At 36.0% G+C, this 18,586-nt stretch overlaps 1 pseudogene; it reads right to left on the bottom strand.

Moving 5' to 3' along the window:
* LOC114029909 overlaps positions 1–9,938 on the bottom strand; it is a 64,080-nt pseudogene extending 54,142 nt beyond the window's left edge.
* Positions 9,939–18,586: the final 8,648 nt, after the last annotated feature.

Raw genomic sequence — 18,586 nt, 5'->3', positions numbered from 1 at the left:
TCTATCTATCTATCTATCTATCTATCTATCTATCTATCTATCTATCTGTCTGTCTACATACATATAATTTTTTCCCTCCAACTATTCTAATACTGACAAAGGACTCATGAGTTACAAATATCATCTTTCCATGCAGAATGTAAACAGTTCAACCTTAATAAGTCTTTTATGATTTCTCTTTCCTGTTTACCTCTTCATGTTCCACTTGAGTCTTGTATTTGAAAGTCAAATTTTCTATTCAGCTCTGGTCTTTTCATCAAAAATGCTTAAAAGTCCTCTATTTCACTGAATGTCCATTTTTTCCCCTGCAGTTTTACTGGGTTTTACTGGCTTAGTTTTACTGGGTGGTTGATTCTTGAGTTTTCCTTTGGGAATCTCTTTCAGGAGGTGATTGGTAAAGTTTTTCAACTTCCATTTTGCCCTCTGGTTCTAAAATATCAGGACAGTTTTCCTTGATTTTATATATATATATATATATATATGTGTGTGTGTGTGTGTGTATTTTAGGCAATTGGCGTTAAGTGGCTAGTAAGTGTCAAGTGTTTGGTTTGAGACCAGATTTGGACTCAGGTCCTCCTGACTTCAGGGCCAGTATTCTATTCACTACACCACCTAGCTGTCCCCTGATAATTTCTTGAAAGATTATGTCTAGGATCTTTTTTTGATCATGGCTTTCAGATAGTGCAATTATTTTTAAATTATCTCTCCTGGATCTATTTTAAAGGTCAGTTGTTTTTCTAATGAGATATTTCACATTTTTTTTATTTTTTCACTCTTTTGAATTTATTTTACAGTGTCTTGATTTCTCATGAAGTCACTAGCTTCCAATTGTTCCATTTTAATTTTTAAGGAAGAATTTTCTTCAGTAAGCTTTGGACTTCCTTTTCCATTTGGCCAATTTTGCTTTTTAAGGCATTCTTCTCCTCGTTGGTTTTTTGAACATTTTTGCCATTTGGATTAGGCTATTTTTTAAGCTGTTATTTTCTTCAGTATTCTTTTTTTGAATCTCCTTTAGCAAGTTGTTGACTTGTTTTTCATGATTTTCTTGCATCACTCCCAGTTTTTCCTCTACTTCTCTTACTTGCTTCTCAAAATCCTTTTTGAGGTCTTCCATAGCCTGGAACCAATTCATATTTTTTTTGGAAGCTTTGGATATAGGAGCTTGGCTTTGTTGTCATTGTATGTTTTTATCTTCTTTGTCACCAAAGTAAGATTCTATGGTCTGACTCCTTTTGGGTTGCTTGCTCCAGATCCCAGCCAATTACTTGAGTTAGAAACTCTTTGTTAAGTTTGGGGTCTGCTTCCAGTGTGGAGATTGTACTATCCCAAGCTTTGGGGGTTTTGTGCAGCTGTTTTCAGAGATACTTCTAGGGACCTGTAAATTTTCAGTTCTTCCAAGGTGCTATGATCAAGGGCAAGATGTTTACTCCTTTCTTGACCTGTGCTCTGGTCTATGAGTGACCACAAACACTCTCTTCTATCTTGGAACTGTGAGGAGGATTTCCTCTCCACTGCCACTACAAGCTCCACAATGCCAATGCTCCTCCTTGCCCCAGGACTGCCACCCAGAACTGTGACCCAGATCCAAGTATGGGCAAAGTAAGAGAATCTTGCCTCAGCACCAGCAAAGAGATCCTTGCAATCCTCCTCTGATCAGCTACTCTATTCCTCCTCAGTCTGTGGGCCAGACAGTCAGGAAGCAATTGCTACCCCAGGCCATGCTTGGAACTGGGGCTGGGACCACTCTTCTCTCTCACCACCACAGAAACATACTTTCCCTACTAACCTTCTAAGTTGTCTTTGGCATTTACAGGTTGAGAAGTCAGGAAACCCCGTGATTCAGTCCTCTGAGCCCTGCTCCAGGTTCACTGTGGTTTGTGCGCCCACACCGGACTGCATTCCTCTTCCAGCCTAGCGCGATATATCTTTCTGATCAACCATCCAAGTTGTCTTGGGCTGGAAATTTGTTTCATTCTGTCTTTTTGTGGGTTCTGCTGCTTTAGAATTTGTTTAGAGCCATTTTTATAGGTATTTGGAGGAGTTTGGGGGAGAGCTCAAGCAAGTCACTGCTTTTACTCTGCCATCTTGGTTCCACCTCTTTGATTGCTTTTAACCCCAAAAATTCTTCATGTCATATCAGCCAGGGAGGTAAAAAGGACAAATTACACCCTGTGTAATTTGTGTTATGTGACTCTGGACTATCCTCTTCTTTTTTGTAATTTTATTTTTTTTTTGAGGGGGAGGCACTTTTCCACATATCAGTCTTGTTTTCTTGCTCCCATATAGTTAAATTCTTACTATGTCTCTTCCACTTTTGTGTATGTACAGAAATCAAGATTGCTGAGGAACCTAGCAATAATGGGTACAGCACCTTTCTATATATTCACAAAACAGTTTCTATCAATTTCCATGAGGAAGCCATTGTTCCTGGGAAGAATTTATGTTTAACTCAATAACTTGGTAGTGGGCCTTGTGAGAAAACATTGCATGCCCCTTTTATCAGTGATATACAATTGGGGTACACTTCCCTTTTCTTCTGATTACAATTCATGAATGTTCTTGCAAATACTGTAATACTGTGAAGTTAATGCTTTCTTTCCCAAATGGTATTGCTGGAGAGTAGCAATATGATGAACTTTAAGAGCAAACCACAAGGAAAAAAAACTTTAGTAGCAGCACAGTCTAGAGCCAGTTTCCATCACTGGCTTCCATTCCCAGAAATCTGACATGTTAAATTAAATTTCTGAAGTTGTATTCATTGCCCACAGACAAACTCTAGAATAATGATCTGTGTTTCCAGTGAACACTATTTTCAATAAAGCCACAAACTCATCAACAATCGTGGCTTTGGAGAAAGCAGTAATCTTACCATTACATATATGTGGGCTCTTGAGACTGCCAAGAACATATTACATTTCTGGTCTGTCTCCTCTATTTTGTTTACTTTTATATGAAAGGGAAGTCTCTTGGCATATGCATCCATGAGCAGATACCAACCAATGTGAAAGCTGCCAACCTTTCCCAAAGTTTGTTTGGACTCCAAGGTGAAGGCTATATTCATTTACCTGTGATGTCTGAGAGTGGCATTACACAGCCTGTGGAAGTCTATTTTTATTATTTTTTAAGATTTATTTTATTTTCAATCCATGGGAAAAAACAAGCATTTCCATAACATAGTACAATAAAAAAGATGATTGTGCATGCAACTGAAAAGCTGCCATGTACAACTTGTTGTTCCTTCCAAATATACAACAAAATTATCTTGTAAATTTCTTTTTCCCTTTTTTCCCTCTCCTCCCCTACCATTAGACACACACACACACAGATATGCATTTGTATATATATATATATATGTGTATATATATATATATACACATATATATATGTATATACATAAAATTATTCTACACATAATTCTATTCATCACTTCTTTGGATGCAGATAGTCTTTCTTCATATGTCCTTTATTTTTAATTTGTGTATTTATAATAGTCAAAATGACCTTGTCATTTAAAGTTGATCTTAAAACAATATTGCTGTAACTGCATACAATGTTCTACTGGTTCTACTCACTTCACTCTTCATCATTCCATGTAAGTCTTTCTATGCTCTTCTAAGTCACTGAGCTCATCATTTCTTATACTACAATATTATTCCAACATAACCATATGCCACAATTTGTTCAACCATTCCCCAATTAATGGGGATTCCTGCAATTTCCAGTTCTTTGCCACCATAAAGAGAGTTGCTATCAAAATCCCATTCACATTAAACATTATAATTACTATTTGTGAATTTTCCTCCAACTTATTTTTACTCACTATTTTCTTTCTCAGTTTCTTTTTTACCCTTTCTCTGTTATCTTATCTTCTTGGAGCAAATACTATCTTTTAATCACTAAAGTGTACAATTATTTGAACTCAGAAGACAAGAGTTGGCCATATGACATTGCTCTTTGAGTTACATATCAAGTGTCCAAAGTAAATATGTAAATGAAACTCTGATAAAAGATTAGGGCTACCATGGGTTTTTTTTTGGTTGTTTTTGTGTGTTTATGTATGTATGTATGTTTGTATGTATATGTATATATTCAGCTAGGTGGTGTAGTGGATAGAGCTCTGGGCCTACAATCAAGAAGACCTGACTTCAAACCTGGCTTCAGATATTTACTAGTTGAGTGACTTTGGGCAAATTACTTAACCATTTGCCTCAGTTTCCTCATTTGTAAAATGAGTTGGAGAAGGAAATGGTAAACCTGTCTAATATCTTTGTCAAAAAAACTCCAAATGGTATCACAATGAGTTAGACATGGCTGAAATGACTGAATATATATTTCTATTTATCTATCTATCTATACATACATACATAATGAAAATATATGTGTATACATAACATGAAAATATATGTATTTCCTTTGTGTATATACATGCTTGTGTATGTATGTATGTATATGTATATATGTGTGTATACATATATGTGTGTATACATATATGTATGTATGTGTACATGTATAAAAAAATCTTGGATATCATTAATATCAAAGAAGATAATCCAGAAAACATCAACAACTACCAAATTATATACATACTTTTCCATCTACAAAGTCTTTATGAGGTTTATCTATACAAATATAAAGGACATATTTTATCAGTTTATTAACAAGGACCAAGAAGGCTTTCTCATGCCATATTCAAAAATCGAACATATCTTTACCATTCTACATTTGACTAAAAGATGTAAAAAATTTAAAATCCCACTAATTTTTGGTCTTTATTTCTGAAAGAAGACTTGATTCTACAGACTAAAACACCACCTTAAGAGCTGCTTTCCAAGACACCAAAATCATTCATGAGACCATGAAAAATAAAATGGAAGTAATGCCATTCAATAACCTTCTGTAAACATAAAACAGTAACACATACTCACTATGGGTATTGACCACCATGAGGAAGAAACCCTGGCTTTTACAAAGTATTTTAATATATGTTTATGAATTTAAAATAGTTTATAGCCATTTCAAAATTAAGTAATTTATAATATTATTATCAAGAAGTAAATGATAAAAAAAGAAATATTTGTAAATAATACTACTTGATAGCTCATTCTTGCATAATGTAGGTCACCATACTAGAATATAGTTCATGATAGTAATCTGGGCTATATGCCCAGATTGGAAAAAAACTTCCATACTGAATTAGAGAAACATTTCTCTTTCCAAAACATTCTTCTATTTGAAAAGGACAAGTTTAGACTAAGTGGAAATAAGCTAGAAATCTCGTACAAGATATGAAATCTGTCTAAAGTTCAGTACAACGGTAGATTTTGTATTTAGTAAATGGATCGAAATAAAATGCATACTTTCTTGTGAAAGAATTCTATTATGTGGAGATAATAAATTTAGTCACTATATGTATTACCAGGAAAGATTCCTCTCCACCTTTTTTTAAGTTCATACCAAATTGTTTTTCAAATTATTGTTATGACCTATTAGGGAAACCTCACTTAATTGTGAAAACAAATTGCTTCTAGTATTGATATGGGTTTCCCCAAGCAGAGACAACTAGCATTCTGCTCAATTGAGTGAATCATATCCAGAAAAATAATTTTATTATAGCAATAAAAATTGATATTCAAAAGTATAGCATTGTCTGAAAAGGTGGTAATGGTTCAAATCAATATCATATGTATGTGCATGCTATTTTACTGCACATCATGGTGATATTTTAATTATATGGTCATCTTAATTATCACAGATAATTTTGCCTCATTATGCTATTAGAAAGGCATATTGGTTAGATTTTATATTTTAAACCACTGCCAAATTTCAGAGATGAATGAGTTACAGTTTTCCTTTTGTGGGGGAAGAACCAAATTTAACTACCCCAAATCTTATTTCTATCTACATTAATCCTTTGTGATTAGTCATTAGGAAAAATATCTGATCAGCATCTATCATAACACTAAAACCACTGCAAGTGAGCTATGAACAACCATAATGAAAACATAGTTATTAATCAATTATCTAACAGTAGAACAAATTGAGAACAATCATACCTGGCCATTTATTTAAGGGATAACGAAAAGTCTCTACAATTAAAAATTCTATATAGTATTCAATTGAAAAAAAATATGTGTATTTAATAATTTAATATTTCCATATCCAATCACATTTCATATCTCTTCATTGTCAAACAAGTTAAATATTAGATAGGTCTTATATATCTCCACTGTATATGGATGAGATGTTTCGATTTGCAAGTCTTGTCTAGCAGTTAGATATGAATCCCTTCACTAAAGGAATGCAGGGTTAAGTTTGTTAAGTTGGGTTTTGAGTTATGTATTTGTTTGCATAATTAATATGCTTTTTTTTTGCAGGATGTACAATGTTTATGTAAATCATGTTTATATGCTTGTGAACCATAGCTGCTTTGCATTTCATTTATGGCTGATTGATTTTAACTCAGAAACATGAGTTCTGTAACCAGGATTACAGGGTTACGTGGGTTTTTTACTTAATGTACTATGGGTATTATATATCAATCCACAACAAATCTATTATCTCAGTGACTTGGTATAGTTTCATTTGATTCTTCTCTATACCATTTGGCACACATAGGGATATTGATTTGAAAATGCTAAATATTAATTTGTAATAAGCATATTAATTTTTTTTGGTCTATATGTCTAAAGAGGTTAAAGAACAACAATCTCACAAAAGACCCCATGTGATTTAGAAATACTGTGATATATGTTGTGTATTTCAGGGCACTGGACAGAGTGGAAGTATAATGAAAAATATTTCAACACATTTTTCTTAGTAAAATAACCTTATAATGACAGAGGGAGAAGAAGGTCCAAGAGTAATTTCTGTCGGCAATGTATCACTGCTATATAGTACACTGGGTCAAGTCTACGCCTAGCCTAAATATTTCAAATTTATTACCCTTGCACAAAATTATAGCAACAATCTGTGGTAAGCTATGTCCAGCTCTATATACATTATAAGGTAGAAAACAGAAATGTGGGACTGAGAGAATTTTTTAAAAGATTTTTATGGATAACTTATATGTTTATATTTCCCCTTTTATTTTGTTTAACAAATACTATAAAATAAAAAAAGGAAAAAAGGAAGAAGAGAAAGTTTCAGCAAAACTGATCAATATATTAAAAAAAATATGAAAGTATGTGTTGTGTTCTATATCTGGATTTCCCTTCTCTGCAAAAAGAGGGGTAGTACATTCTCATATCTCTTCATTTGTGGCAAAGCTTGGAATTTTTAATATCACAACATTCATTTTCAGTTGTTTTGTAGTTGTTAGTTCCACTTTTTTCTCAAAGCTTATTTATTTAACTTTAAATAGATTTATGTGAAACCTTCCATGCTTCTCTGTATTTGTGATATTCATTATTTATTATATGATTTATTATCTATTGTATATTTATTACAATATTCAACTATATTAATGTGACATAATCTGTTTAGTCATTCCTGATTTGATGAACATTTACTTGGTTCTTGACCACCACATAAAATGGTGCTGTAAATATTTTAGCGTACATAGGGACTTTCTTTTTATCAAAAACTTTCCTGCAGTATATGCCAAGGGTTGAATTTCTGTGTAAAAAAGTATGAACATCTTTTTTTTCCCCCACTTTATTTACTTTTACTTTCAGGAATGCACGTACTATTTCACAAGTCTACCAACAATGCATCAATGTAACTCTCTTTCTATAATAGCTCCAATAATGACCATTATAGCTTTTTGTCATCTTTTCCAATTGCCTGGAAATGAATTAAAACTCAGGGATGTCTTGATTGGCATTTATTTTATTATTAGCAATTTGGAGCACTCTTTAATATGATCATTAATAATTTGTGATTCTTTTGAGAAATACTTTTTTGTATCCTTTGACTATTTATATATTGGGAAATGGTTTTTAATCTCCAAATGCCTGATTAATCATAATGAACTGGATGTACCATAGACATTGGTCCTTTCTTTCCTCTGACACTGTCACCCACTTAAAATATGCTCTTAGCCCCTCATGCTTGGACTGTTGCAATAATCTGCTGGCTGATTGCCTTGCCTCAAGTTTCTCCCCACTCTAATCAATCTATTACCCAGCTGTAAAAGTGATCTTTCTAAATTTCAGGTCTGACCATATCACACCTCTCCTTAACCCTGATTCAATAAACTGCACTGACCTCCTGTTAAATCCAGAATTAAATATTAAAATCTCTATTTGGCTTTGAAAGCCTTTCATAAAATGGCCCCTACCTACCCTTCCTGTCTACTTACACCTTACTCCCCTATATGGACTCTGTGATCCACCAAAACTGGCTTTGTTTTTCCTTGCAAATGATATTCCATCCTCTGACTCCAAGATTTTTCATTGGCCGTCTCCCATTCCTGGAATTCTCTCTCTTCATCTCTGTTTCCTAGATTCCTTGGCTTCCTTCAAGTCCCAGCTAAAGTCTGACCTTCTACAAGAAGCTTTTCCCGGTGATCTCTGATGTTAGTGCCTTTTCTCTGAGATTAGCTCTGATTTATCATTGATCTTAGTACTTTTCCTCTGAGGTTAACTTTGATTTGTCCTCTATGTACTATGTTTGTCCAAAACTGCTTGTATGGTATCTCCTTCATTAGACTGTGAGTTCCTTGAAAACAGGAATTCCCCCCAGCTTTCTTTGAATCTCTAGCACTTAGCCCTGCAATTAGAACATAATAGGTACTTAACTAAATGTAAGTTGACTGACAATGTTAGTTGTCAATATGTTTTGGATACCAAACCAAGCATAGGCACCATACTAAACAATGGGGAAACAAATAAACAAACAAACAAAAAAAAACCAGCTACAAATTGGAACCTGCTCTTAGCTCACATTCTAACAGGAAGAAAACAAGCAAACAATTAAATACTGATAAGTTATATACAGTGTAAATTGGAGGTAATATCAGGAGTAAGGCACTAGAATCAGGAAAAATAAAAGTAAAGGCGTTGGAAAGATCTCTTGAAGAAGCTGAGATTTGAGCTGAATTTTGAAAGAAACCATGGATCCTGGGAGGCAGAGGTAAGAAGGGAGAGCAACTCAGGCATGAGGTTGGGGGGGGTTGGAGATATTCAGAAACACATCTTATGATTAGGAAATAGTGTGTGATATGCAAAAAACAGTGTGAAGGCAGGTGTTGTTGGGAGAGAATATGTGGAAGTGATTAAAATATGAAAAGATTGGAAAAGTAAGAAGGTTCCAGGTTGTGAAACTTTTTAAAAACCGAATAGAAAACTTTATATTTGATCCTGGAGGTAATAGGGAACCACTGCAATTTGAAAGTAGGGGAAGGAGGGGAGGAGGTGACATAGTCAGATTTAGGCTTTAGAAAGATTACTTTGACATCTGAATAAAGAATGGGTTCAAGTAAGGAGATGAAATGCTGAGACCTACCAGTAAGATATTATAATAGTTAAGGCATGAGATGACGAGATCCTGAACTGGGTGAGTGGGTGGGAGGCGCAACTGTGTGAGTAGAAAAAAGTGGGCACATATACTTCTGGTAGCCACATGGTGGAGTAAGCAGGAAATTGCCTGAACTCTCCCATATTTACCTCCAAACAACTACAAATTAGTGTCCCCACACAAATTCTGGACTGGCAGAACCAATAAAAAGATGGGGTGAAACAATTTACTAGTCCAAGAGAACTTAGAAGGTCAGCAGGAAGGGTCTGTCTCATTTGGACAAAAGGGGAGCACAGCTCAGGACAGGCAGTGTCATGGTAAGTCAGCAACAGACCCTGCTTCAGTAACCCAGCAGGAAGTCTTGAGCACCAGGCCAGCACCATCAAGCAGACACCAATACCAGCCCCACCACCGTACCTTCCATTTGCCTCAGTGTAGCACCAGGCAAATGGGTAGATGCCAGCAGTAGCACCCCTTCTCATGCCTCATCACAAGACCAGTCAGCCTCACCTACCACACAGCCTCCCCCTCACTCCTCAATGCAGCACCAGGCACACTGTCATACTTATGCTTGCAGGCCCACTGCAGCATGGAGAGTCCCCCATGGGCCTCAGGGCAGTACCTGCAGCACCAGGCACATGAAGGTTGGGACAGTGCCCCTTCCATACCAGGAGCAGAGTTCAGATTTAAAAGTAATTAAATAGGCTGGAAAGATGAGAAAAAAATAATCTGACTATAGAAAGTTAATACAGTGACAGGGAAGATCAAGACACAAACTCAGAAGAGGACAACAATGTCAAAATGCCTACATACAAAGCCTCAAAGAAAAATGAGAATTGGTCTCAAGAATTCCTTGAAGAGCTCAAAATGGAGCTTAAAAATCAAATAAGAGGGGTAGAAGAAAAAGTGGGAAAAGAAATGAAAGCAACGTAAGAGAATCAGAGGAAAAAAAAGTCAAAAGCTTGATAAAGGAAACAAAAAAGTGGAAAAAGAGGTACAAAAATGTACTGAAGAAAACAATTTCCTAAAAAGTACAACTGGCCAAATGGAAAAAGGAAGTAAAAAAGTTACTGAAGAAAATAATTCCTTAGAAGTTAGAATTGGGCAAGTGGAAGCTAATGGTTTTATGGGACATCAAGAATCAACTAAACAAAATCAAAAGAATGAAAAAAAAAAGAAGAAAATGTAAATTACCCACTGAGAGAACAGCTGACTTAGAAAATAGATTCAGGAGAGATAATTCTAGAATTATTGGACTATCTGAAAGCCATGATCAAAAAAAAGGACCTGAACATCATACTTAAAGGAATTATTGAGGAAAACTGCCCTGACATCCTAGAAGAAGAGGGTAAAATAGTGATTGAAAGAATCCACCAATCACTTCCAGAAAGAGATCCCAAAATGAAACCTCACAAACATTATAACCAAATCCCAGAACTCCCAGGTCAAGGAGAAAATATTGCAAGCAGCCAGAAATAAACAATTCAAATATCATGGAGCCAGAGTCAGTATTACACAGGATTTAACAGCTTCGACATTAAAGGTCAGGAGGGCATGGAATATGATATTCCAGAAGGCAACAAAGCTAGAACTACAATCAAGAATCACATACCTGGCAAAACTGAGCATAATACTTCAGGTAAAAAAAATTGTCATTCAGTGAATAGAAGTTTTTCAAGCTTTCTTAATGAAAAGAGAACTGCTGAACAAAAAAAAATTGATTTTCAATTTCAAGACTCAAGAGAAGCATAAAAAGATGAAAAAGAAAGAGAAAACATAAGAGATTTGATAAGGCTAAACTGTTTATATCCCTAAAGGGGAAGATGATACTTGTAATTCTTAAGAAATATATCACTATTAGTGCAGTTATAAGGAGTATACATAGACAGAGGGTATGGGTATAAGGTGACTTTGAGGGGATGACATAAAAAAATTAAGGTGAAAAAGAGGATTAAACTGGGAGCAGAAGAAATGGAGAGGTAGAATGCAATCTATAATGTCACAAAAGATTTATTACAGTGGAGGGGAAGATGGGAGGGAGGGCAATAGGCATTACTTAAACCTTACTCTCATCATAATTTCCTCATATTCCCCTATCACTTTCTGAATCCACTCCCTTTGATTTGGGATACATCCCCTGGAGTGGAATTCAAAGTTGTCTGTCTCTTTGCATATTGGATAACTTATTTTTTATCAACTTCAGTCTCTGCCTCAAGTTACTTCTTGGTGCATAAGATTGGCCCCATCTAGATTCTGTTTCCCTTTCCTCTATGTCTAATATACCTGCACATGTTAGTTTAATGCCCTAGTTCTATGCTTTGTTTAATTCTCTTTTTAATATATGTATGTATGTATGTATATACACATACATATATATAATGTATGTATTTCATTAAATATTATCCAACTAAATTTAAAAAAAATTTAATTTGACATTTTTTTTTGAGTTCTAAATTCCCTCCATCTTCTCTACTCATTGAGAAGGAAAGTAATATGATATTGATAATACAAGTGAAGTCATACAAACCATATTTCCATATTAGCCATGTTGCAAAAAAAATACACACGCAAACACACAAGTGCAATAAAAATAAAGTAGGGAAAAGTATGCTTCAATCTGCAATCAGAATTCATCAGTTCTGTCTCTGCAGGTAGATAGCATTTTAATCATGGGTCCTTTAGAATTGTCTTGGATCATTGTCTTCATCAGAGTAGCTAAGTTTTTCACTGTTGATCATCATTACAATATTGCTGTTCCTGTGTGCAATATTCTCTTTGGTAGTCAGAAATTTTTTTTTTTCTGTTGCTCATTTTCCCAACCTATTACTTGATTTTTAATTCTTTTTAAAAATAGGGCTCTGCTTCCAGCATGGAGTGTGCACTGTCCCAAGCTTCAGGGAGGTTTCTGCAACTGTTTTCAAAGACACTTCTACGGGCTGTTTTCAATTCTGCAAAGGTGGTGGAGGTTTCTACTTCTCTCCTGTCCTGTGCTCTGGTTTGGTCTTCTCTGCCATGGAACTGTGACGAGGGACCGGCCTCCATCGTGGTCGTAAGCTCTGGTGTGCTAATGCTCCTCCTTGCATTGAGACTGACACCCAGGACTGTGACCAGGGTCTGAGTATAAGCAAACCAAGAATCTTGCCTCAGTGCTAGCAAAGAGACCCCTATAATCTCCTTCTGACTCCCTTACTGTCTGTGATCTAGGAGGTCTGAAAGCATCTGCTGCTGCTGCAGATTCAGTGGCTCCCAAGGCCTGCTCCTGGTTTGCTGGGGCCAAGGTTGTGCTGATGGGGTCTGTGCTAGGAAGGGCTCCACTCTCATCTCAGTGTGACAGACTCTTCCTGCTAACCTTCTAAGTTGTCTTTGGGGTCTGTGAACTGAGGGGTCTGAAAGCCAACACTCCTGCCAATGATTCAGTTGCCCTGAGACCTGCTCTGAGTTTGTTGGGGGATGGTCTGGCACAGCCAGTGTGCACCCTAGTACAACAGACCTTTCCTGCTGACCTCCCAAGTTGTCTTGGGCTGGAAAATTGTTTCACCCTGTCTTTTGTGGGTTCGGCTACTCTAGAATGTGTTTAGAGTCATTATTTCAAGGTATTTGGAGGGGTTTGGGGAGAGCTCAGGAGAGTCCCTGCCTTTGCTCCACCTCCCCTACAATATTTTCTTGACTCTGCTCACTTTGCATCAGTTAATATGTCTTTCCAAGTTTTTCTGAAACCATCTTGCTCAATAATATTCCATAAAAATCATATACCACAATTTGTTCATCTATTCCTTAGTTGATGGACATCCTTTCAACTTCCAATTCCTTGCCATATTTCTATCATAAGTATTTTTGTATGAATTGGTCCTTTCCCCTTTTCTTTGATCTCTTTGGGATATATATTTAGTAATAGCAATAGCTGAATCAAAAGCATATGCATAGTTTTACAGCCCTGTGGATATAGTTTCAAATTGTTCTCCTGAATGGTTACACAAGTTCACAACTCCATCAATAGTGCATTAGTGTCCCTATATTTCCACATCCCCTCCAGTATCTGTCATGTTTTTTTTTCTTTTTTTGTCAAGTTAACCAATGTGATGACTGAGATGATACTTTAGAGTTGTTTTAATTTGTAATTCTAAAATCAATAGTGATTTAGAGCATTTTTTCTATTGATTGCTTTGATTTCTTCTAAAAATTACCTATTCATATCATTTGACCATTTATCAATTAGGAAATGCTCTTATTCAAGAATACTTTGGGATTTGATAGGTACCACTTTCACTTTGCTCTACATGTTTCCTGCAGACATGCCTCACTATCATTTTACTCTAAACTTACTCTTATCAAGATTTCTGCGTGTATTTATGGCAAAGAAGGCTGAGGATTACTGGAGACAATGTTTTGTACCAATTGCTTTTACTACATCATCTTAGGAAATACAATGGCTAAAATCTAATTAATTCAACTGGCTGATTTTTCATAAATCACACTAGTAGGAGCTTAAGAGTGATAAGCTAGGAACCTAGGTTCTCAGAGTTACCACAAGTATTCTGTAAGTAGTCACAGCTGCCTTCTGGAGGTTCCAAACTATAAGAGAAATTTGGTCGAATTATTCTAGAGGGGGATGCTATAATTACATGACAACTCCCTGACAATATTTTGTATAAAGTGGGCCCTTTGTTTTTGTTAAATTCAATATTCACTGCCTTTACTCCTTTACATGTACTGATGAAATAAGATGGAGAAAATTGAACAACCATTCTGACTGGGTCCACTGCAAATGTATGTTATACAACCTCAACTGAACCCTCACTGCTGTTAGGAAATCCTTCAGTAATGCCTCATCAACTTTCTATCTCACTCACTGAAATGGATCTTCCAAAACTGTTCAACCTTCCTTAAACCCCCCATGGCTTCCACTTCCCCCACTCTCAGCTGAGAACCTTGATTTATAATTTATAGGGAAAAAATGAAGCCATTTTCCATGAGTTCCTTTTTCCCTCTTCCTCATCTCTCACTCAGTTGCCTTCTATAACTATTTTCTCCTTTGCACTGTCTCCCATGATGAAGTGGTCTTATATCTTACTATGGCTAATTCTTCTACTTGTTAAAGAGATCCCATTCCATCTCTTCTCTTAAAAACTGTCCTCTTTGTTATCCTTACTCTTTCATCTATTTTTAATCTTTCTCAATCTGCTGACTCATTCCCGACTGTCTCTATCCATGCCTGTCTCCCCTATTCTCAAAAAATCTTTACTCAATCCTTCCATCCTTGCTATCATCCTCTATTTCTTCTTCCCTTTGTAGCTAAATTCCTCAAAAAGGCTGTCTACAATAAATTACTGTACTTTCTCTCCCCTCATTTTCCTCTTGACCCCTTATATTCTGTTTCCAATCTTCTTATTCCACTGAAACTCTTCTCTACAAAGTTGCTAATGATGTCTTAGTTGCCAAATTGAATGGCCTTTTTTCAGTCTTCATTCTCCTTGACCTCTGTGCAGCCTTTGACACTTGATCACTCTCTCCTTCTGCATATTCTCTTTTCTCTAACTTTTCAGGATCATTCTCTCCTGATTCTCCTCCAACCTATCTGATTGCTGCTTCTCTATCACTTTTGCTAGTTCCTTTTCCAGATCATGCTTTCTAACTGTAAATGCCTGTTGGGGTTCTGTCTTCACACCTTTTTTTTCTCTTTTCCCCCTATACTACTTCACTTGTGACCTCATCAGCCCCCAAGGATTTAATTACCATCTTTATGCTGATGTTTCTCAAATCTATCTGTCCTCCAAGCTCTCTTTTGACCTTCAACCTCACATCTCCTACTGCCTTTCAGCTGTCTTTCACACCCATATCCAATCCACTCTAGTTTTGGCCCTCATCACCTCATGCCTGGATTATCACAATAACCTGCTGGTGGGTCTGCCTAATTCAAGTCTCTCCCAGATCCAATCCAACCTCCATTTAACCATTAAAATGATTTTCCTGAAGTGGAGGTCCAATCATGTCACCCCACTATCCAATCAACTCTAGTGGGTTCTTATTGCCTTAATACAAATATCCTGTTTGGCATTCAAAGTCCTTCATAACCAAGCTCCCTCCTACCTCCTTACACTTCTTACATCTTGCTCTCCCCACATCCTCTTAAATCCAATGCCGTTGATCTCCTGACCTTCCACGAACAAAACACTCCAACTCTTGGTTCTGGATATTTTCACTGGCTATCCCCATGTCTCAATTACTCTTTTTCCTTTGCTCTGACTACTGACCTTCTTGATTTCCTTTATGCTTCAATTAAAATCCACCTTCTACAGGAAGCCTTCCCCAAACCCTTTTTCATTCCAGTGTCCTCCCTTTGCTAATTATTTCCAATTTATCCTACATACAGGTTGTTCTGTATGTAGTTGTTTGTACATTGTCTCCTCCATTAGATTTTAAGCTTCAAGAAGACAGAGACTATATGTTGCCTCTTTTTGCATCCCCAGCACTTAGCACAGTGCTTTTCAATTTAAAGAAGATAAGTTTTTCCATATTATGATCTTGGAATCCATCAATATATTATTTACCTAAATTTAGCTTATAGAGAATTATAAAGAAGCAAGACAAAATAGAAGAAAAATACATTAAAAAATTTATGTGTCTTAATGGCATTCACCAAGCTATTACTCCTTTTGAAATAGAGTTCAAATGTCCCTTAGTCTTCTATAAAGACAGATAATATTTAACTGAAGTTGTCAAAATATGTATATTTTCACCTTAACTAATTTAAGACATAAAATATCCTCTACTTGGTTGCAAAAAAAATCAAAGCAATTGAAACTTTGTAATAGAAACATAAATAAATAATTGCAATAACAAATTCACCAGTGAATACATCACTAAAAGGAATAGTCTCTCCCCTCCCTCTGCCCATCCTCTTTGATTTTATTTTACCACAGACCATTGGAATATCATCAAAGTATTTATTTTTCAAGCTCACTGAAAGTTTGAAAATTTACTTATTTCCTCTCACACAAAAATTCATTAGCCTTTTAAAATTTCCATCTTTTCAAGTTTTCCTTCAATTTGTCTGTATCTGTATATTTCCCTCAAATGCAATTTACTCCTGATATATCAATTAACACAGAGTTAAATAAAAATACATGTTTCCAGACAGGCACATGCTAATATATGTAGACATACAAGTGGATTTAACACCAAATTCTTAAAAATAATTAAAAGCAATTATTTGCTTAGGTGCAAATTTAAACCTAATGATGATTTTAACCAAATTACGTATGAAGTAGAATTCCCATATTTTTGAAAGTTATTTTTTTTCCCTAATATAGCATGAAGTATCACCCAAATAGAAACATAAATTCTACTTCATACCTATCTCATCCAAGGCCCATCCTTTTTAAAATTCTAGATTTGTGCAATTGCTTATTAAAGTATTTCTTGGCTTTTGGCTATGAGACTCCCCCACAGTAAGAGTCCCATCAACTTCTTTCTCCCTTTTAGTACTCTTGCCAAGTAGTCCTTCCCTCCTTCATCTTATCACGTTTTTTCCAAGTGCTGCTAGTCTAAATTTAGCTTCTTTCTCAGTATCTTGAAGTAATACTGAAAGCTTGCAAGGGACAATTGCAAGATTCATTGCAACTGTATGCTTCTCAAGTGATTAGCATATAGTGCTTATCTATTGCATTGACATTGTACTTCCCATTGAAAAATGTGCATTCTTATCTGTTATCCTGGTTACAGTCTCAGTCCACCTTTTCTACATTAAAAATTGATAGAATTAAAACGTATTTATTGAAAAGACTTGTCTTAAGCAAGGTGGGAACATCAGTGATCTTTCTTCTTTGGCCTTTAACATCTTCTTTTCTAATTTTTTTATCTAACTACTATAAAAATGATTTTAAAATCTTTAAAGAGGTGCCAGGTAGGGGCAGCTAGGGGGCACAGTGGATACAGCATTGGCCCTGGAGTCAGGAGGACCTGCATTCAAATCCGGCCTCAGACACTTGACATTTATGGGCTGTGTGACTATGGCTAAATTTTATTCATATGTGTTCAATCTTCTGTAACATTATTGTCTTCTCACAATATTAGCAACTTGAAGGGAACATTGCCTATGAGCTGTTGTGCTCATTACACTAGAGCAGGCAGGGTGCTGACAATGCTAATATTCTGTGAACTGTTCTCCATTTTAATCCTAGGGTTATTATAGTTTTTGTTGTTTCTTTTTCTTTTTTTCTTTTTTTATTAATTAATTTATTTCATTTATTTATTTATTTTTAGTTTGTAACATTCACTTCCACAAGATTTTAAGTTCCAAATTTTCTCCTCATCTCGTTCCTCCCCACACCCCAAGATGGCATGCATTCTGAATACCCTTTCCCCTAATCTGCCCTCCCCTCTATCCCCCCCCTTCTCTTATCTCCTTCCTCTTCTATTTTCCTGTAGGGCAGAATAGATGTCTATACCCCATTGCCTGTTGATCTTATTTCCCAGTTGCATGTGAAAACAATTTTTTAACATTTGTTTTAAAAACTTTGGGTTCCAAATTTTCTCCCTTCCTCCCTCTCTACCCATCCTCATTGAGAAGGGAAGAAACTTAATAGAGGTTATACTTGCATAATCATGCAAAACTGTTCCATAGTAGTCATGCTGTGGAAAACTAACTCTTTTTTCCTTTCATCCTATCCCATCCCCTGTTTAATCTATTCCCTCTTTTGTCCCTGTCCCTCCTCAGAAGTTTTTGCTTCTGATAACCCCCTCCCCCAATCTGTCCTCCCCTCTCTCATCCCCCCTTCCTTATCCCTGTCACCCCTATTTTCCTGTAGGGTAAGATAGCTTTCCACACCCAATTGAGTGTGTATGTTATTCCCTCCTTAAGCCAAATCCAATGAGAATAAAATTCACTCATTCCCTCTCACCTTCCCCCGCCTCCCCTCCACTGTAAAAGCCTTTTCTTGTCTGTTTTATGTGAGTTAATTTACCCCGTTCTACCTCTCCCTTTCTCCTTGTCCCTGTAAAATCCTCTCTCATTCCTTAATTTTATTTTTCAGCTATCACCCATTCATCTTCAACTCACAATGTGCCCTCTATCCATCCATCTATCTATCTATCTATCTATCTATCTATCTATCTATCTATCTATCTATCT

Source organism: Vombatus ursinus, unplaced genomic scaffold, assembly GCF_900497805.2.
Source record: "Vombatus ursinus unplaced genomic scaffold, bare-nosed wombat genome assembly UNPS02014942.1, whole genome shotgun sequence".
Taxonomy (NCBI): domain Eukaryota; kingdom Metazoa; phylum Chordata; class Mammalia; order Diprotodontia; family Vombatidae; genus Vombatus; species Vombatus ursinus.
The sequence above is the reverse complement of the archived record's forward strand: the minus strand, read 5'-3'. Positions and strand labels throughout refer to the sequence as shown.